The sequence below is a fragment of the Hipposideros armiger genome, unplaced genomic scaffold (assembly GCF_001890085.2).
Source record: "Hipposideros armiger isolate ML-2016 unplaced genomic scaffold, ASM189008v1 scaffold_290, whole genome shotgun sequence".
Taxonomy (NCBI): Eukaryota; Metazoa; Chordata; class Mammalia; order Chiroptera; family Hipposideridae; genus Hipposideros; species Hipposideros armiger.
In genome coordinates, this window is record NW_017731640.1 from 309,998 (window position 1) to 331,688 (window position 21,691).

At 37.1% G+C, this 21,691-nt stretch overlaps 1 protein-coding gene across 2 annotated transcripts in view; it reads left to right on the forward strand.

Moving 5' to 3' along the window:
- Positions 1-21,691, forward strand: part of NR6A1 (nuclear receptor subfamily 6 group A member 1) — a 204,950-nt gene that overhangs the window by 683 nt on the left and 182,576 nt on the right. The gene's annotated exons all lie outside the window — the stretch shown is intronic.

Below are 21,691 nucleotides of genomic sequence, written 5' to 3' on the forward strand. Positions count from 1 at the left end.
ATCTTCTCAGCGCGGAGCTCTCCCCTTCCCCCGGGTCCCTTCAGGCCGGTCCTCTCCGGTCCCCATCTCAGGTCCCGTCAGTGGGGGCTTCCCCGCCCCCTCGGTTCCGCTCTGCTCGCAGCCTCCCCTTTTGTACCCCATTCCGGGGTCTCCTCTGTGGGGGCCTCTGCCCCAAAGGGTCCCTTCAGCGCGGAGCCCTCCCCTCCCCCAGTCCCCTCCGTGCTCCCCCACGCGGGTCCCTCCTTCCTCCGCGGACGCTCCCTCCTCGCCCTGCCGACCCGACGCCACACCCACGTCCCCTTGGCTCACTCTGCCCCACACCTTTCTGGAGCCGCTTTCCTTCTCTACCGTCCCGCGCGCTCCCCGTGCGCCCCGCGTACTACTGCGAACCTCCACCTCTGCGCCCACCTTCAGATCGTTAGCTACCCGTCCGGCGTCTCCTTCTTGGACTCCTCGGTGCCTGCTCCGCACTCCGTTCCCCTCTGCTCCTTTCCCGCTTAGCCCCCTTTTCTGTTAGCTCAGATCTCTGGCCCAACCGGGTGCTGGGGACACCTGCCTTCCCTCTGACTACGGCAGGTCCCGATCCGCGCTTTCCCCACCTCCGTTTTCCTTGTCCTTTTCGCGATTCCGGATCCCGGACCCGAAGAATTCCTCACCTGGCCTGGCCCTTCCCACCGCTGTTCCCCTGCCCCCAGGTCCCGGCCAAGTCCTTAGGTTCCTCGGGGCTATCTCTGGGGTTGATTCGCCCTCCGCCGCCTGGCTCCCTCCCCCTGCGGGGTGTTTTATTTGTTTCTGTTTGATATTTTCTCCCTCGGTGTTTGCCGCGGAATGTTTTTATTGGTAACGTGTAAGGAGCTTTTGTGAGGTCGTAAAAGGTGAACTTTTGAACTTGGAAAGCGCCCTGGAGCAATTAGCGCAGGCGATAGCCCCGGGAGGCCTGAATTACAAAGGGTGCTCGTACGGGCAGGCAAACGCTCCGGCGGCAAACCCGATTTATTTATTTATTTGCCCTGTCTTCTACCTTTCACATCTCCTCATTTCCGAATAAAGGGCAGGCTCTTGGAGATCCGTGCCTCCTCCCCTCTCTGTGCCATAAACTCGCAATTCTCTGAAAGATCTAGGACCGAACAGTGTCTAACAAGTAACAGATTTCAAATTGAATGCAAACACCCGGGACAGTTAGGAGGCACTAAAAATTAATTGCTTCAGCAAGAAGTTTCTCAATCAGGACAGTGACCTGGCAGGTGTGAGGAAAGTACCTGACTATAAGTCACTTAGGCGCTCAATTGTTGAATGAATGAGGAGCTACGGAAGGAGAGGAATCTTGGGGTGGACCTGCACCTTCATACAATTATTGCCAATTCAGTAGACCTGCTGTTTTTACTAGTTAAGGGGTAAATTCTGTTTAGAGGACAACCTGGTTAACTTCAGTTGATGTTGCTAACCAAATAGTGATATGTTTTCAAAGCTCCTGTCCTTTTTAAAGATGTCTGTGATGTGTAGTATCTAGGTGGTGGGCAGTCCCATGGGATGTCTTTGGAGACTAATTTCTGAATGTGAACATGTTTGAGATCAATAAAATCCGGTGTCACAAAGGAGGAGGCTGGAATCCAGTTAGGGTAGAAGGAGACAGTATCATAGGAACAAAGGATTTCTTGAATGCTTTTGACTTTTTAAGCTTTTTAAGTGGAGTTTGGTTTGGTATTAATGTGTGAATGTTGTGAATCCTGATCTAAAATTTACCATGCTGATTTTTTACCCAAGCCCCAGATCTTGTAGTGTGTATTTTCATAGTGCCTTTCTGTGTGTGTATACTTCCTGTACCACCTGTGCATAACATGTAGATGGATTTTTGCTGCAGACTGATTCAGTTCTACTTGAGAATATTGTTGTAAGGGAAACCTAGGAACTGCATTTGCTATTAATTATTCATTAGTACATTTTAAAGAACTCAGTGGTAATTTTAACTCTTAATCAAATTTCCCATTCATAGTCTCATTTCCTCAATTGGTCAGAACCATTTAAAAGAATGTTATCGAGCAATCCATATAGGCTAGGCTGGCTTTAATATTTTACATCAATCCTACTTAGTGCTTGCAAATATTTCCTATTTATTGAAAACACAATGGGACTTTTGGCAGTTTGATGGTCTTAAAAGAAAATACATGAAACACCAGACTGTTGTGGGATGCTTTATTTTTCAGTGTAAAAATGAGCATTGTGTCCTGTCTTACAATTTATGTTATCTAGTATCTCTTATAACTTAACATGTTCACAGAAGAATTACCCTCCTCCCCCCAAAAAAAAGAAAAAGAAAAGTTTATTTCTGGAATGGTGGGGACATCTTTTTCTTTTATACTTCCTAATTGATATTTTTCTCTAAAAGTAAATGAAACTGCTTAAGTTCTAAGCAGAAAAAATGAATTCTTCTGCCTTTTATCCTCCCGACTGATTTCCATTTTGTATAAAATATTGGCAATAGATAGCTATCTACAATAGATAGGAGGTCTTTTGGTTTGTGTCATGAAGAAATAAACTGGAGGTGGAATTTTAGAAATGTTTTCCTGCCGGAAACGCCATTGATACTGAATTTACAGTCCTTTAAATGGTTTTTATTATTCTGTTGGAACAGAGTTGCTAGCCTTTTGCTGCATCATCACCCTTCCAGGAATTCCCTGTGCTGACTGTGCTAGATATTTTCAGTCGCTGCTTGTAGGTTTTCATAACAAAAATGAACTCAATTTAGTCATAATAGAGGACTGCTCCCTTTTGGGGTTTCAAAGGAAGATGAATGATTTGAGGAAATATATGCTGAATATTTCTTTTGTTCATTTTATTTTAAGAGAATGAGGCAGTAGGCTTTTAATGTTTCAAGCAAAGGAAGGTTATATAAGCCATTATCAGTAATTAAAAGGGTTTTTTATAATTACACTTGAGAGGAAAAGAGAGTTCACTAAATAACATGATGCGTTTTTTTCTTGCTATGACCATGCTATCCAAATGTTTGTCTCTGAAAATAAATTAGTAAATATTTTCCATGATAATTTAACTTCAGTTTTGTGACTTTAAAAATTAAGTTAATTCTGAGTCACCTCGGAATTTTCTACTTTGATTTAAAAAATATAGTATTGTTTTTTAGAACAAACAGCAGGTTTTTTTGTTTTTTTTCTGTTTTGGTTTTTTTAGTATGTTCGGGACCTCCACAGAACACTGAAAGGCAACATTGAACAGATTCACTGGTGATTTTGAACATTTGAGATGTGAGATGATCACATTTCCAATCTTAGATTTACCATCCACCAAATTTTGAGTATTTCTGTCCTGTGTAATCAAACTGTGATTGTGACATGCTTCCTAATCTGTAAATCATTCTGAAATTTATAGCAAAAAGTTGTGTGTATGCATTCATGTCTTAGCACGTGAAGGGGAGTTAGGTTGGGGGTTGAGGAGGGTGGGGAATCGTGCATTTCCATATTTTATTCATAGTTTCTTGGTTTCTCAAAATTTTTTTTCTTTTTCTCGGGTTGTGGGGCAAAGGTAAAAAAATAAACTTTAGATTAAAATACCTAATTTGAGTTTAGTAGAATATGGGGGTAGAAATGCCAACTGCTGCTATGATAGTGATGAGGGAAGTTTCTTAAACCGCTTGTATTGCTTATTGTGTAGGTTGGCTTTAAATTGCTAATAATGCTTGCATGTTTTGGGGCCTGGGGCTGTGTAAGTGAATTTCATCCAGTATTAAGACACCATTACTTCATTTTATAACTAGGTAGTTATTTATTGGTTTTTGTTGAATGAATTGGCCCATTACTGAATTGTGCTCAGATGGCGACTTGTGGCTTCAGAATTCAGGATAGTTCTTTCAACATAGGAGACTTAATTTTCAGCATGCTCATCAAGATCTTGGGGACCTTGTCTTAGTTTTTTGTTATGTTTATTTTGGCCTTTTAGCCAAGTTAAATGACATTTCTCTTTTTAAGTATTTTTTCCATGTATATAATTCGGTTGAAAGTTAAATTTGGGCAAGATGCCTTTTAAGAGTAAATTTTACATTGTTGGTCAAATCTATGTATTCTTTTAAAATAGGACAATAAGAATGCCTTATTTTGTGTGAACCAATCTCATGTGAAAAAGGGTCATAGAAAAAAAAATCAAAGTTCTAAATCAACAGATAAACAAAGCTTGCATTTCAGCAAAGAATAAAAGTTTCCTTGAAACAATTTTAAACAGAAGGTAGCTATTGAATATGCATGCCCACACAAGTAGTGATCTAATGTACCCAACTCTTTGTTATACTTTGGAAGTATTTCCCAAACCAACAAATTCTGAAAGAAAATATTTTCTTTCAGACTTTCGTATTCTTAGGGTCAGCTTTTTTCTGGCTCAGGTAATTTCTTAGGGGTTGATGGATACCTTTGAATGGTAACTAGGGTTTAGAAATACCTGCATTATTAAAAGTCGGCAAGAAGTACTGAGCAGGTAATTTTTTTCAGGTGTGGAGCTCCTGTTAGAGCTGAAGTTTCAGATTCATCTTAGCTTAATCTTAAATTTAAAAAAAAAAGGATATCTCTAGATGTAACTTTGATGTACAGTATTCCTAGAATCAAGCCTAATCTGCTATTTATTGCTTGTTTTCCAAAATGACTTGTCCCTATGAAAAAGATAAGGCTGTTAGACCTTAATTTCCTTAATAATGGAAAATTAGAAGAAAACCAATGTGAGAAGTCTAACCTGCTTTTCAGTATGGTTTAGAAATAACTATAGAATAGAGAACTTTATTTTTAAAAATACAATAAAACATTACCTACTTTATTTTGTTCTTTCCTTATTACCTGCTTGTTAAAAAGTAGCCTGCGTAGACCAGCTTCTCAAGAAAACAGATTTTTTCCTCTGGTTACGATTATTTAAATAAGACTTTACTGTGTAACTCCGTAATTCCAATTAACAGTGATTTCGTTGGGGAGAAGACCAGGATTTCCTCAGCTGGCTGTTGGGGAGCTGAATTGCTTTTTACCCCACCCCCAGCTGCAGCAAATCTTTTGATCCCTAAGCTACAGTGGTTGTCATTTGAGAAAGCAAACTGAGAGAAAATAACCTGTGAAAATAGGGTACTTTTAGCTTCATTTGCATTTTGGAATTGTTCTTAAAAAAATACAGGAATAATTGAACCTTCAAATTTTATCTTAAAGTGAACAAACAGACTAAACTCTAAACAGTTCCTGGATTTCCTTAAAACTACATTTCTTGCTTTAAAAATTTTGGGAATGTTTTAATATTGATAATCATTATTTCAAAAGAGAAGTTATCCTCATTATAAGGTCACAGGAGACATTCAGGTGTTTTGAATTTCCGAGGAGTTTGTGTTTGGGGAAAACAAAAGTTAGCCCTTATGTATTGTAAACATTTTCATTCAAGGTAGTTTGTGGTTTATCCATCCGCATTATGGAATACTAAGTTCAAAAAGAGAAGCACAAATGCTTATGTCGTATACTAAAGAAACTGCAATTTGTTATAGTAAGAGTTAACTTTAAAAAGTATCTTCAAATGATGAGGTCTTTGGATCCTAATTGTGAACAGTACACCCTTCAATTTGTTTACAAGCTATTCAAGCATAAACCACAGATGGCAGTAGTAGCATATTTTTCTGTTTTCTGGAAAGATTCTTGCCTTTAAGTTGGTGTCAATTCTATGGGCACTGTTGATAAAGTCAGCTGGCAAGTGTAATGTTTCCAAAACCAATTCCCTAGGCAGCAACATGTAATGTATTCTGGAAACAAATCCTGGCGGTTTGATTTGAAGATATACTCTGTGGGTGGTTTGAACCAGAATAGTGACTTTGCTCTCATTGTCAAAGTGAGAAATTATAAAAAGAATTTGGTAATGGGGATAGAGGGAGTTGTTTGCCTAAGGAGCTCTAGCTCATTGGACCTGTAGTGATGGTATTAGCAAAGGATTTATCAGGTATAGATGCTTGAACAACTATTATTTGCATTGGAAACGATTTATAATTCATTTAAAAATATACTCAAGGATCATATTTGAGAGAGAGAAATGCACAACTAAATTCCTCATGTGGAAGAGGTGGATAGGCTTCTCAGCTTTTTATTTCCAGCTGCTTATGTTTCATAGTATCATAGAATTTTAGATTTGTCTATAAAAGCATTCAGAGGTCAATGAGTGAGTTCTGCTTGCTCTTTCAATCCATCATTGTAGTGTCAAAATTTGTGTTCTTTTTTTCCTCTAAAACCATTGATTGAAAAAGGACATGATTGAACAAATTTTTAAACTTTCTATGATGTTTCCTTTGAGTCCAAAGGAAACGAGAGGTATGATTCCATGGTTTCAGGCTCAGGAAACATTTCATAACAAATCTGTGCCAAAATGAAGGACAGACTGATGCAGTGAAGGGAATTACTTTAACCTGTATTGAGTTTTCGCTTAAAAAATTAATTTTATTTAATTCATGCACTCATTTCAGTCCTGAAGCTTATCACCTTGGAAGGATTAAAAATTCAGTCTTGATCATTTTTGTTAATTCCTTATGCCCTACTGGATCAGATGCAGTGTTCTTTTTATCACAACTCCAATTTATGCAATTTAATTTTTCTCTCAAAAAAAAAAAAACACAAACCACGGACAATTCTGTGAAGCCTTATATACTTTTTATCCTGCTTCCTCATCGCTTGCCTTTTAAATTTATAAAGAAGTAATGAAATAATACTCAGTTGGATTGTATTATTTTCTACCATTCATCATTTGTTGATCATTCATTACTGGGTTGTTTCAGACTTAATCTCTTCCCACTTATTGAGTCATTAAATGTGATTTACTGTATTATCTAAACCAATGTTTTTCAAATTGTGGTCCACGAACCTCTGGGGGGGGGTCCCTGAGACCCTTTCAGGAAGCTCTTGAGCTCAAAACTATTTTTATAGTAATATATTATTTGCCTTTTCCACCATTTTGACATTTGCATTGATGTTGAAAAAACAGTGATGGGTAAAAACTTGGCACCTTCGCAGAAATCAAGGCACTCAACTGTAATAGTAGTGGTTATATTCTTCACCTCCATATGCTTGTATTAAAAAAAGCCATTTTCACTTAAGAAGCCTTAGATGAAGTGGAAATGATTAATTTTATTCTCGACCCTTGAGCACACTTGTTTCGATACTGTATGACGAGTACACAAAGCATTTCTGCTGCATACCAAAATAGAGTAGTAGTTTTAAGGAAAAGTGCTGTACTAGCTGTTGTTTTTTTTTCCATGACCACCATTTTTACTTGAAAGAACAATTAACAAACTATGGTTTGTTCAGATTTGGGTATTTGGCAGACAGTTTTTTTGGAAAATGAACAGGAAGCCTGTAACTCCAAGGAAAACTGACAGTGTTTGTTGCTAGTGAATAAAATTTGAGCTTTCAAGCAACAATTAGAATTTTGGAGATCTTGTACCTGTCACTTTGAGCTTGACAGCTTCCTAATACTTAAAGCCTTTTCTGATGAGACAGATGGTAATATTATTAACAAATGTGATTTTTTGCTATTGTGTAACGAAATGTCAATATTTTGAAGATCACCTTATTTTAGTGAAGGAGTATTTTTCAAATCACTGGGTGTATGATATTACAAAATCCTGCATGGGTAAAAGATCTGTTCAAAATGTCATACAGACCAGTGCATTTTAATGTAACAGAGTACACACAGTTCATTGATATGGTTTTAGATTTCCCATTGAACTAACCTTTAAGAAACAAGCATCTACTAAGTTTTGGTGTATTAGCAAAGAAAAATATCTACAATTATTTTAATAAGTAAATACTTCTGTGTGAGGCTAGATTTTCTGCCTCTATACTTCAACCCAAATAATATATCACAACATACTGAATGCATGTAGGAGAATCTAGCTGCCAAAATTTAGCCAGATATTAAAGAGATTAGAAAAATACAAACATTGCCACTCTTTTCATTGATTTTTTTGTTTTGTTGGAAAATAATTATTTTTCCTAAAAGGATATTATTTATATTAATACGTAATGGATTAAGACCACTCACACCAAAACATGTGGAACCCCTGTTCTAAATGAACTAACGTAATGTGTAAGAAAATGGTGACTTCACAAGACACTGTTATTAGTACTCAATTACTTTGGTGTTTCTTTCGTTTCCTTTCTTTTTTTTGCCTCCGTAAAAGGGCTCCGGAGGAAGTAAAATTGAAAATGAACTCATTTAAGTTTTCTTTGCTTGAGACTAAATGAAGTGCGTTATAGTTCACCTTCACTGAATTCTCTGATAAGGCTTTTTTGCTACCTGCTACATGAAACCTGTTGCTTAACTCTTAATTATCTTGTGGCAGAAATTTCCCAATAGAGCCTGTTTCCTCACAAAGGGTAGATTTATAATTATAGAAAGATATCTGACAACATAAAAATACTTTCTTACTATTAAGGGTCATTGCTGTAAAACTAATGAAATATTTATATGAGATTAAAAATCCTGTCTTTTTAAAACTTCCCATCAAGAATAAATAGCTTGCTTGTTTGCTTTCAGTAGACATGTTTGGCTTTTTGAGTCTTCTAAAGTTGTGATTTTGGCAATGTCATTTTGTAGATTGGTTTGCCTTTTAACCTAGTTTTCACTGAAGGAGGTGGTGATAGTCTCTATAGGAGAAGCATCTCCTGGCTTAAGAAAACCCTTTCCTAGTGTGAGTAACATTTTAGTGTAAATCAGTTACTGTGTTGTTAAACAGGGATTTATTCCGTAGGATAGTTGCTAGGTAGAATTCATTCTGTAGTGAGATTGTCGGCAGAAGAAATGCCACATAACAATGTGAATAACAATAAGGAGTTACTGGATCAGAATTTAAGATGAAGCTTGGTGGGTAACAAAAGATCAGGGAGATACTTGGGCTTCCTTCCTGAGAACTCTGTAATTATCTTGATGTTCTTGGAGTGTCACGTAATGTACCTTTTAAAGCATTTTTGTGTTCTGTGCGGGTTGCAATTTAGTCATAAGAAACAATCCTTTCCTTTCTATTTCAGTGCTTGGATTTTGTTTCAGATTTCAGATGAAATCTTTAAATGCATTCTTTATCAATTGAGTTAAATTGCTTTAATTACTAAACGTAATAGCTGAGGCAGATTTGGTTTTTTTCTTCCATATTGTTGCTGTACTGTTGAAATGTAACCTGTCAGGAGACTTCCTTTCTCGCCTTACAGTCCTTCCCCTAAAATGCCCTTTTCACAGGACAATAAACCACCTGGGGGAAACCCCCCACTGGTATCTATTTAGAGAGCTTTGTTTTTTAGAAGTGGCTGTAGTAGTCTCAGCCTGGGAGGAAGGATTTTGGTTAGATGGTGTGAGAGGGAAAGAGCAGCGACTCTGGAGTGTGACAGAACAAAGATCACAGCTGTGTGACTTTGTCACTTGACTTCTCTGAACTGTAGTCTTCCCATTTAATAATAGCAGCTAACGTTTATATAGCGCTTATTATGTAATTTCTAATCTCTTTATCCTCATAACCCCATGAAGTAGGTGTTTAATTATCATCTCCAGTTTACAGATGTGAAAACTGAAGCCCACAGAGGTTAAGTCCCAGATTTCACAGTAACAGCATTAATAATTTGTTTCCTAGGTTTAATCTTCCCCCCAACCCTCCTCCCGCCCCCACCACTATAACGTTTCTGAAATTCACTGTAGGGTTATTAGGATTAGTGACAAAGTCTGTAAAGTGCCAAGCATAGTGTCCGCCCCAGAGCAAGCACTTGTGAATCCAGGCATTTATAGTCGTTGAGGAAGCCCAGAACTCAACTCCCTATAGATTAGAGAGAGTCACAAAGATCCACTCTTACAGATGCAAGTGACTTTGTTTCTTTCATGTTGGCTTTAATAAGCCAACCCAAAACAGTTGACCAGAAAACAGTTTTGCAGGCTCAGGGACAATCCTTGATGAATCTAAGGGGTGCTAAGGAAAAAAGGGGTTTTGAGCTGCTCAAGGCAGAGGTGCCATATCTTGTTATCTGTATCCTCAGCACTAAGCACAAGGAATTGGGTTTTTCATGAATGTTGAATGAGTGAATGAAAGAAAGGAATGACCAGGTCAGGAATCTGAGTCCTTTGCTGGTAGTTGGAGAAAGTCTACAAAATACAAGGGAAGGGAATGTGCTTTTCAGTCACTTGAGACAGCTAGGGCCAGTATATAAGTCAAAAGTGTGTTGAAACTGAACCCAAGATTTGATGAGCCCTCCTGGAACCAGAATGTAGTTTCTTTATGGAAATGTGGCTCTTCTTGTAACAAAAGTGACTAGATGTACCAGATTAAGACGCGATGGCCAATAAACTCCTGGCTGTGTGCTTGGCTCATTGGGGAATGCAGTTTAGGAAAAGGTGGACTTTGTCCCTGGTACCTTTTTTTTTTTTTTTTTAAATTCCTGCCACACAGAAGGTGGCTATATGAAAGAGAGGAGAACCAATCCAAGAAGGTTGATGTGACCCTTGGAAAATGGAAATATAAGAGCCAATTGTCCAATAGAAAGTGATTTCCTAGCAAAGAGAGATGACGAGAAAGATGTGGCAGTGTGGGTTAATAGTTTATGGTAGCAGTGTCATTTGAGTAGGAAAGGATTTGAGAGAGGAGGCCAATCACATTATTTGAACAGATATGAGCTGCAGGAAATAGTTGATGGGCCTGGGGTTTGCCTGGGTTCTGATTCTAGCTTTGTTAAAAAGGCATGTCTCAATGGGCCCACCTATAAAATGATGGAGCTAAATTAGATAACCCCTGAACAGATATTTCAGCTTTATGATGGAATGAATTGAGTAAAACAGGAAATTGCAATTTAGGAAAGCCCTACTTAAAGCACATAACTATGGTGCCCACAGCTAGATTCTCTGATGATTCTGATTTCAGATACTGTTCAGTCATCCCTCAAAGAACATCTACACTGTTATTCTGTTTTGATTTTAGAATTCCTGGCTACTTTAAAATTTGTAGGATCACATAATTTACATGTAAATTCCATTCTCTGGGTTCACGTTATAGAACTATTTACAATTAAAGTTCTAGTATTTTGACAGTTTGTAATGTAAACGTGAAATTAGAAGTAGTTATTTTTTTTTCTTTTAGATGTCGAGTTTTCTTTTTTTTTTTTTAAGATGATAATTTTGCCAATTTATAACCCCTCCATGGCACACTTTCTCTTTCGTAGGTACAATTTCGTTCACTGAGTAACACCTATAGTTAATTTCAGTTTTTCCTCATTCCTTGTAAAGGGATTTGTATCTGCAGAACTAATTCAGCATTGAGAAGAGTCCTATCCTCTTAAAAGTAAATGCCCTACATTTGAGAACGTGGGTTCATTAAGGAAAATTGCAAAACCTCCTTAAATGCCATCGGTTTTTAAAAAGGGAACCCAGCAGGAAAGGGGCAGCAGTGCATGGGGGAGGGGGTAGCAAGGGAGCTGCAGTTGAAATATTCATCAATCATTTTACTGGCACCAGGAAACCAATCAGCCTTTTAGAGGAGAGAACTTAATCAATCACCTAATGTGGGAAATTACAATTGCTTTCCCACAAAAAAAATTATTCCCTTACTTGCTGACAGATCAAATCTGTTAAGATAGTTGGGCTGGAATTTAGAGCTGAGGGCAAGCAGTTACTGAAAGTACTACTGTGATGAAGAAATGCATTTAACATTTGAAGATAAAATTTTCTAAATGCTGTGAGCCTTTTCAGAATATTTCAGAGGAAGTTTGCTTTTCATATAGTGTCCCCATTAATAAAAAACAGTTACCGAGCATTTCTAGGTCATATGAAATGTGTGAAATACTGTAAATTTATTCTCCAAAGCTAGTTTTCAGGAGCTTAGATGGGCTTCTGGCTGGGGAGTACCCAGTGCTTCCAGTGCCTTATTTGTAAAGCAACTTAGAGCATTGTCGAAGGAACACATCAAGGGAACACAGTTGGAAGTGCTTGCATATAAATAAAAGCAGGAGGGATTTAGCATCTTGTATTTAAATTTCAAATGGTGTGATCTCTTCCAATTTAAATGGAATTGCCTGTGGCCCTTAGGTCCTTAGGTGTGAGCTGCTTAGGAATCCAATGTTTTTAAAATTAGAAATGCATGATTACTGTAGAAAATGCAGAAAATGGAGGGAAAATTACCTATAATCTTTCCTCCAAGCAACTTCTATTAAAATTTTCTTGTTTTCTTCTGGACTTCAAATCCTAGGGGTTTTTTTGCTTGTCGTGATCATTATATATACCATTATGTTTTATGCTTTTTGTTTAAAGCTTTTTTCTTATGTACTTTACTCATTTGACACAAATTTATTTAAAATTTTTAATAGCTATATGACAGCCCATTGTTTTTCATCGTTGGACATTTAGATAATTTTTAGTTTCTCCCTCATGTAACTAACAATACTGCCCAGACCATCTTGTGCTGTCTTTTATTTTGGCTTATTTTGGGGGGATAGATTTTTAGATGTACCTCAATATACCTTCACCGACATCCAGTTCAATTTACACTAAGATGTCTTATATACTAAAATCTAGTGTCAGCACTACTTAATTTTAAATAAACGCCTGGTACCCAGAATTAAGGCACTATGGTAGGCTATTTGATCTGTTCTCATTTTTTGGAGGTTTATTGGTCATTCCCAATGCCTTTTGTCCTTTGATTCTTAGATTTCTAGCACCAAGCTTCACATGCACTTGCCTTCCCACGTCCCCATCCCGGCATCTCCAGCCTGGTCAGAGCAGTGCTTAGGGACTCTTCTGCGGCCACCTTCTCTCTATTATAGATTATGGGGGAATGGGTGGCGAAGACTCTGGAGGAGGGAGAGGGAGAGGGAGGGAGAGGGAGGGAGAGAGAGAGAGTGTGTGTGTGTCTTCTAATAATACAACTATGCCATCTTCATCAAAGTCTTGAATAAATCCTGAAACTACAACTGAATTTGATCAGAAATTAAGTGCATGGAGAGTGAAGTTAAATTTACTCCTTTAGAAATTCTGCATAATCTGCACAGGTTCCTCCGTGGCTGGTTTCTAAACTAATCCTGCACAGGGTTTGATAGTGAAGAGACCTGAATACATCTTACGCTGATTTGAAAGGCATTTGCAGTTTTTAACAGGGCTGGTTTCAGATGGAAATAGAAATATTTTGGGAGTCTGGCTATTTACAAATTTTGAATTAAAGCATAAATCATATTTGTTGAAATTAAAGTTAGAGTCTTCTAGTGATTTTTAGTTTATGTTGATTGAGAGTAAATACAGATATTTGAAGATTATTTGCTCTGCTTCTATGTGCTCACCACTGGTGGACAGAGAAGTTGCAATTTATCAAGACACAGTTTTATAATGCTTTTAAATAAGAAAGTGAATAAGCCAGCTGCTTTTTCCCCTCAACTATACCAATTACAAACATCCTCAAATCCTGGTTAGTAATTAAAAGCCTTGAGATGACCTTGAATCTAACTGAACTACAAAAGCTGCCTTGAGTTAAATTTATAGCTTTTGTTTATTTCAAAAGAGGCTAGGTAGAATCACATTCTGGTAGCTAAAACATTAAGGATAGCCTTGGGTGTACATTGGAGATCAGAAATAATTAAAAGGAGGCACTATTAGAGTGGAAAAGAGATGTCTGAAATGGACGAAAAAATTAAGTTTGTCATCTCTTCGTTGAGCATTTAAAATATGTACTTGAAATGGTTTAAGGTAGGGTGGCATTTTTCAGAGTGTCAGTTTGCAATATTCAGATTTGCTGAAAAGATCTTTTTCCCCCATCTTAACATCAAAGAGATTTTTGAACCCAATGAGGAATCAGAACAAATGTTTAATGCTTTTAAAAAGTAACCGGTTTAATTGGTTCTTAAAATATTTTACAGGAATGGGAACTTTGTTAGTAAAAGTTTCTGGTTATACTCAGTGTAAAAGTAAAAATATTAATGTTTTAAATGCCTTATATATGGATTTTTATCATAAGATCTGTGAATAGGGAATTTTTCTGCTTACCATAAAGGGCAGAATATGTTTTCAGTTGTTTAGAGATCCTTAAACTACTATCTTATATTAATATAAGAAGGAAACTTAATTATTACTGTAAGAAAAGTCAGGTTTTATGTGTCAGTAGGTGAGATAAGACATTATAAATGTGATAAACCCCTGAAGAATCCAGGAGTAAGACAGATAGTTTGTGTAAGCACTAATGTCTTACATAGATCTTGTAGATTTTAGGATTAGTTTAGTTTTCACATTTATTTAATGAGAACAATCTAGACTTTGATCAAAATAATTGACCAGAAAATTGTATGCTCCCCCCCAATCAAGATAATGAAAGGAAAAAAGCAGGGATCCCCAGTTTGGGACCCCTAAAGATGTTAATTGGGGTTCTCAAGCAGTTTTAGTTTTGCAATATTTGATCTGAAATCATGTGTAAAAAGGTTGTCCAGGCTAAATAAAATAATTAGATCTCTAAAATTTTGACTTTTTTCCTGAAATTATCCCAGTTTAGTCTCGCAACAATACCATTCAAACTCTGAATAGCAGATAAAAATTTTTGCAGAAAAGGGCAAATAGTTACTGTATATGATAGACAAAATTGCATTGGTGGGAGTGGCAATTAAAATTATTTCAGCAAATTGTTATTATGATATAGTTACCACAGTAGGAGTCTAGGAATGTTAGAGCATGAGCTTTAGAGTTAGACTTGGTTTTAAATCCTTTCCTACTTTTGTGTGGTTGTTTTGTTTTGTTGATTTGGGAAGGTGGTGGTGAAGGAAGTAGACTCACCACACAGATATTACTTACGAATGAAATGAGGTAATGTGTGAAAACCTGCAGTGTAGCTGTGTTACTTTTTAGGAAAGTTAACATTTCTCAATTTTCTTATCTGTAAGTAAGGTTAATATCACCTGGTTTATAGCTACACAAGCCAGTTTACTGAAATCCAAAGTCATTGAAACTAGTTTGCGAAATGTTCAATTTACTCAATAGCCAATTCAGCAAAAATCAATTTGCTGAATCTGATTTGTTGAGCTTACAGAATTTGTTGTCACTCTCCATCTTTTTAATTGCTACTCTACCGTTTTTTCCCTTTTTCTTTCTCCCATCACCTGCAGCTCAGACGGGGCTGTACCTTTCTACAACACAGCTCCTCTCTTGGCCCTAGTTCTTCCAGCAGAGACACATTGACCATTCTTGAAAATGCTGCTATCCTGTCACTCTATTTGGCAGAAATCTTTAAAAGCTAATTAAACTGTCACATCAATATAAATTATTATAAACTCTAAATATTTGAAACAGAGTTTTGGTAAATTTAGAGAATTGGCTATTTGGAGATTTGGCCATTTGGTGAATTAATTGACTTGGAACTACCTCACAGGTATGTTTGGAGAAATTAGGCAATATATGTAAAGTAAAGTTCCTATTACTACACAATGGTTGGACTTACTAAAATATTCAGTTCCTTTTTTCTGAGCACTCCTACTTAGGGAACTGGGAGCCATTCCCCCTCCCCCCCAAGGATTCTTTTACCTGTGGGCTCTAGTTGGACAATAGCACATGATCAAGAGATCAGGGCTGGTTTATGGACCACCTAGTGACTTCCCCTCCCATTATAGCATTGTTGAATTTACCCAAATTAAATAACTTTTTTTAGCTTGGACATCTGTTATAAAGTGGCCCTGCCTTTCTTGTTATCCTTTGGGGTCTGATTTCTCCGTGATTTAAGATATGTACCACTTTTCTGAAGCACTTTATTCCCAGTCACTTGTAACTAGAATTATGAGCCTTAGGAGAGTAAACTGCAGCTTTATCAGGGTAAAAAGCAAGACCAGGTCCCTGGAGGTTCTTGGTGGGAAGTATCACAACCAAAGCAAATGCCCAGGCCTCTAATACACAGGAAGCCTGGCTTCCCCACCCCCAACCCAAAGCCTCTCTCTCGAGGTCTTTAAAAGGGCTTGCTTTCTGTTACAGCCTTAAAAAGGGAAGGGAACAAATGGTTGTTTAGTGTTCAGTGTGTGTCAGGCACTGTACTAAACTATCTAATGTAATCCTTCCCACAACTTTCCTTTGATATGTGTGATATTTCCATATTACAGATGAGTTAACTGTGGCTTAAAGTTGAAAATAACTTACCACTACTTATATCCTTAGTCCACTATATCAGTATTTTTTAAACTCTAGTCTTTCCTGTATCACCATCATGATTTTTGTCATTTCCTAATATATTGTTTGTTGAATGTTTTAACTATTGAATAGTTGGTTAATACTTTGCAATTTCAAATTTATTTTAAAAGGAAATTTTATCATCTTAAATGAGAAATTATCATAAATAGAAGGTAACAGTAAAAATAAATTTAATTAAAATAATATTGTGTTAAATTCTAGCTAAGATATTGTCTGCCCAAGTGTCTCTGATCAGGTTTTTTTTAGAAAGGGAGATTAGCAAGCGTTAGAAAGGCAGAAAGGCGATAGACAAACTAGCACCAAACTGAGATTTTTCTCCTGCTGTAATTAGAAGGATTGAAAGAGAATTAAAGGTAATGACTTTGGAATGTTTTAAAATGCTTTCTCTTTGTACCACTTAAAATCTTCCAGTGGTCTCCTCACTTTGGGAAACTGACATAAGTGATGGTGTGCTCATTTTCCACTTGAGTAAACTGAGGGGAGGAAATTGGTTGGAAGTTAGTTGAACCACAGTTTCACAGACCTTACTGTCTAGGCTACCTTTCTTCTCCTCTTCCCTTTTTCTTTCATTCCTCCCCTTTCATCATTCCTCTTGCTTCCCTTTCTCCCCCACCTCCTCCCACCCCCATTCAGCAGGAGAATTCAGCTGACTCCAAGGTAGTGTAGAAAAGGAGATTTTTAGATGCATTTTTCTGATATCTTTTTCCCCCCATTGAATGGCTGTGAGTTAGGATTTTATCTTAAGGAACTCATGTCTTTCTCCAAACATTGCATTTCTTAGTGCTTATTAAATTCTGGAAGTTGGGTGTAAAATATAGTGTAATTTTGTAGGTATTTGTACGCCTACATAAAGTGTTTATTGAAATACCTATAAAGACATTATAAACCTTTCTATGATTTCTAATTAGATAATGTTGGAAAAACAAGTTTGAAAAAGGATACTGCCAGCAGTTTTGAAACATGTTATCTCAAGTGCAATAAAAGGCAATTGCTTTTATTTTATTGTCTTTTATAGTTGTAATTTACACTTATAATAATTATAACCTAATTAACATTTTATTGCATTATGTTTCGATGGAGATAATAGATACCTGATATAACTCTTCCATAACGAGTCTAGATTATAGTTTGAATATTAAAAAATTCCATTATTTTAAAAAGATTGTTTACATTTTAATTTGATTTTTTATCTTTAACACTTCCTGAATAAGAAAAACCATTTTCTACTGTCATTTTTTCCTTATTTAATTTTGTATTGTGTCAGTTGCTTGTTAAAATACTTGAGGAATTCTATTTTTTTTAATATGAATTTTATTGGGGAACCGTGTGTTTTTCCAGGACCCATCAGCTCCCAAGTCAAGTAGTTGTTTCAATCTAGTTGTGGAGGGGCAACTCAGTGACCCATGTGGGGATCGAACCCGCAACCTTGGTGTTATGAGCACTGCACTCTAACCAACTGAACTAACCGGCCGCCCCCAGAATTCTATTTTAATAATTTGTTCCTCTAGCTATTATACAACGAAAAGTTTCGGTTCTGGATTATTTTATAGCATCTTTACAATTCTTCATAGAAACATTTTGCACTTGGAAAGAAATTATGAGGACTTTTCTTAGAAGTCAGTTATGATAATATGCAGATCTAAAGATAGAAGAGTTTTTCTTATTCATGGAGTTTACTTTGTGAATTGATTTCCTGTATCTACTATATTGTACTTTGTGCTAGGCATATCTTTGAATATTTCCTGTGAATTCTTGATAAATCATCTTGCGAAATGTATTCTTAATAGGTTTCTAATTCCACGGTGTAGTGTATAGTGGGCCAAATGTGGTTTAATTGGTATTTTAATGAAATTTGTTTAATACTTGGCATAAACCAAAATATATAATTCACTGATTTATGACACTTTGTACCCAGGGTTTCAACCCAGAGCTTAGCCCAGGGTAATATTTATCAGTGTGCTTTGGTATGAAGTAATAGAGACGTCAAACCAAGAGTCTGAAATTTTATTACCAGTATGTGCTCTGTCTAGAATTTTACCATTTAAATTGTAAATCACAAAAACTTAGTTTCTTTCTCGTTTAGAGTGTACATTAAACTATTTGTGTTCATTCTGTTAAAAAGAAAAGTTTTTGTCTCAAACTGATTTCTTAGCTAAATTGTGATTTAGCAACTCTGTTCATGTGCAAAATCAGCCCAAGTAGTACTTGGTTTGTGACCATTGTCTTTCTCTGAAAATTTTGTGGTTAAGGGTTTGCCTTTTTTCTTAAAGTGAAATTTATTGTGTGCTCACCGTGTGCTAATTATATGCCACAACCTTATATGGAGAGTTACATTATTACTGTCATTTGCAGGTTAGAGAACTGAGTGCAGTTACTTGACTTGGCCCAGTAAATGGAAGAGATGGGATTCAAATCCAGGTCTGTCTGATTCCAGGGCTCACACTCTTGGAATCTCAGCATCAGCTTCAGGCAGAGGAGGATCCTAAGGACCATTTGTACTTTAAGGAGTCTAGTACAGTAATACCTTGGTTTGCGAGCATAATTAGTTCTGGAAACAAACTACTCGTATTGCAAGACCACTCGTTTACCACATTAAAATGTACTAGAAATGTTTGCTCGTCTTGCAGAACACTCTCAAACCACCTTACTCGCAATCCAAGGTTTTACTATATTTAGAAGACATTACTTTAATGGTGGATGCAAAATTAAAACCAAACTTCAGAGTAATGTCTCCTCCATTTTTAGGCATGGGGACAGGTGTGCTCTTTGAAAATTGCTTGTTTAAAATTTGTAACTTTTTTTTTCTTAACTGGCTATGATATTTTTTTAAAAAGATACTTTATGTGTTTCCAAGGAAAAGAACAAAGTCCAAAAGACAGTTTGTGGTGTTGGAGAAGTATGCTATTGTGGAGTTTTAGGACAGATCCTTGCCAGTGGGGAGGCAGAGCTGGCCCCTGGCATACGATACAGAAGCTGATCTCTCTGTGTGAAATGGGAGGGAATTTTAATTCTTTTAATGCCTTTCAGAAAATGAAGCAAAATAGCATTAGGCTACTTAAATACTATTTGGAGCAAGATTAAAAGTGACGAACATGAATTAAAAAACATGAAAACTAACATGGTAGGGACTGTAAGTAACCAGTATGTCTGCACAGCTTCAGTTTCCAGGTCAGCTTGTATTTCAGTCTGCCTTGTTTACCTCACAAGTATGCTCTTCTCATATGACATCATTAGCCAATATTTGCTTCTGAAAATTAGGGTCACTTTGACTTATTTAGGAATGTGAGGCACATTCAGAAAGAGGATTGCTAAAGTTAGGTCAGAACAGCTGTATACCAAATAATGGTCTCTTGCCGTGGAAGCCTGACGTTGTTGGTATTTCACTTAATTTTCGGATATAGGGAAGTAAGAATGCTACTTTAACATTATCTTTGTGCCAGTGCTAATGCTAATGCATGATAATGCTAGAAGAACTTTACCTTTAAGTTGATAGAACTTATAACAGGTATCAAGAACTCTAAGGAAGCATGCATTATACAAATAGAGTGTAATTTTAGTGAGGCAGCGTAGACTAGTGTCTTGCTCTTAAACATGCCCCAATCATTTATTTTATTCGTCTGATGATCCAAGATCTGAATGGTTGACTCAGAGGTCAGGTTTCATGTGAATGCTGTAGCCTCGTCAAGAAGCCAACAAACATCTTATAATAGCACTGGGTGATGACTTAATAAAAGGCCCTATGCCCTTATGCTTGTGCAGAGTGGAACAGTTTCTCTATAGCTGCTGCAAAGTGGTTTACATTTTTAAATCAAGAAATCAGTTTCCTAAGTATATCCCAAACTTATATTTCTGGTTTGGAGGGTGGAGGTCAGAATGACTTTACCAGCTATGATGATAATGGCTAACTCTTATTGAACGTTTACTGTACGCCAAGCATCTCTTATGCTTTAAATTTTTAAAATTTCATTTAATCCTCTCAACAGTCCTGTGATGTGTAAGTACTGTTGTTCCCATTTTTAGATTAGGAATATGCCAAAACCGTTAGGACCATGATTATGTTTAAGTTACAGAGAGATGCTACAAATCTTTCTCTGTTTATACACTTTCTCCTTCCTGTAATGAGGATTAGGGTGGTATGGAAGAGATTAGGGATGATTTGATTTATAAGGTTCCTTCTAGTTAAAAAATAATCTAAGAATCTTGGCAACCCCTCAGGGGTGCCTCAGGTGTTAACATTATATGATTTGTACCCCTAGTACACACAGCTGCCAACTTTTGATAAACTCATACACTGTAGAGCTGAAAGTAATACTAAGACAGTGGGGTAGGTTCTCCTTTTACTGAAGAGAAACAGAGCACAGTAGATCACTCAGCATTACAGAAATGGCTTATTAGTATAGTGGTTCCTTGATAGCTATAGGGGATTGGTTCCAGGACCCCCTCCCTCCTTGGATAACAAAATCTGCAGCTGCTCAAATTCCTTACATAAAATGTTGCAGTATTTGCATATAACTTATATTTGCATATAGGCTACAGCAAGGTACAGCTGCATCTCACTTCATTTGCATGGTTTCAGCATAGTGCTTGGTGCAAATTTTGCTTTTTGGAACTTCCTGGGATTTTTTTTCCCCCCAAATATTTTTGATCCATGGCTGGTTGAATCTGTGGATTCGAAACCTATGGATGTGGAGGATGGACTGTACCAGAGCAAGGCTAGTGGTCGGGTGTCTGCCTCCCTAGTGAATCACTTTATTGATATCTCAATATTAGGAAATTGCTTTAACATCAAAGTTGGCATAGACATTTTTATCTCTGTATAAAGAGTTAGAGTTTGGAAATAGGAATGTATTCCCTTTTCAAGCTTCAGGAGGTGTCAGGGAAATAAAAGTTGCAAAAGTAGCTTTTCAGTTATTGAATTTGTTTATTTTTGTAATTTAAGACCATGAATGTCATGCTAAAGAGTTGAAGATGGGGAGCCAACAGAGGATTTTTCAGTGGATTAGGAAATTGCAGTTCTCGGAAGTGAGCGAGGAAAGGCAGCAGGCAGAGCACTTATAACAGCCTAGGATTCTAGGGTGGGGAAGAAGGCTTAAACTAGGTCTGTGGACATTTGAGAGAGAATGAAAATGCCCTGGTGATTGATTATGTTGATTGTTGTGGGGATTTGAGGGAGGATGGTAAAGTGGGAGCCTAGGAGGCTTCCCTGGGGATCTCTGGTTTAAGGGATGAGAGTTGGTGGTCCCTGGAACCTGACTTGGGAACACAAAGAGAAAATAGTAGGTTCAATTTGACATGTTGAATTTGATGGAGCCTATACAGGATTCACCTGGTAGATATTGACAGTAGTGGGAGTTTGGATAGATGGGTCTGTGGTTCAGGAGAACAGTCTCATTTGGAATTGAAAGTTTGGGGTTATCAGTTGGAAAGTATAGGTGAAAACGTGGGTGGATGAAACTCAACCCAGGATGAGGGTAGTGTGTGTGCTGGGATAGGCGCTTCTGCCCTC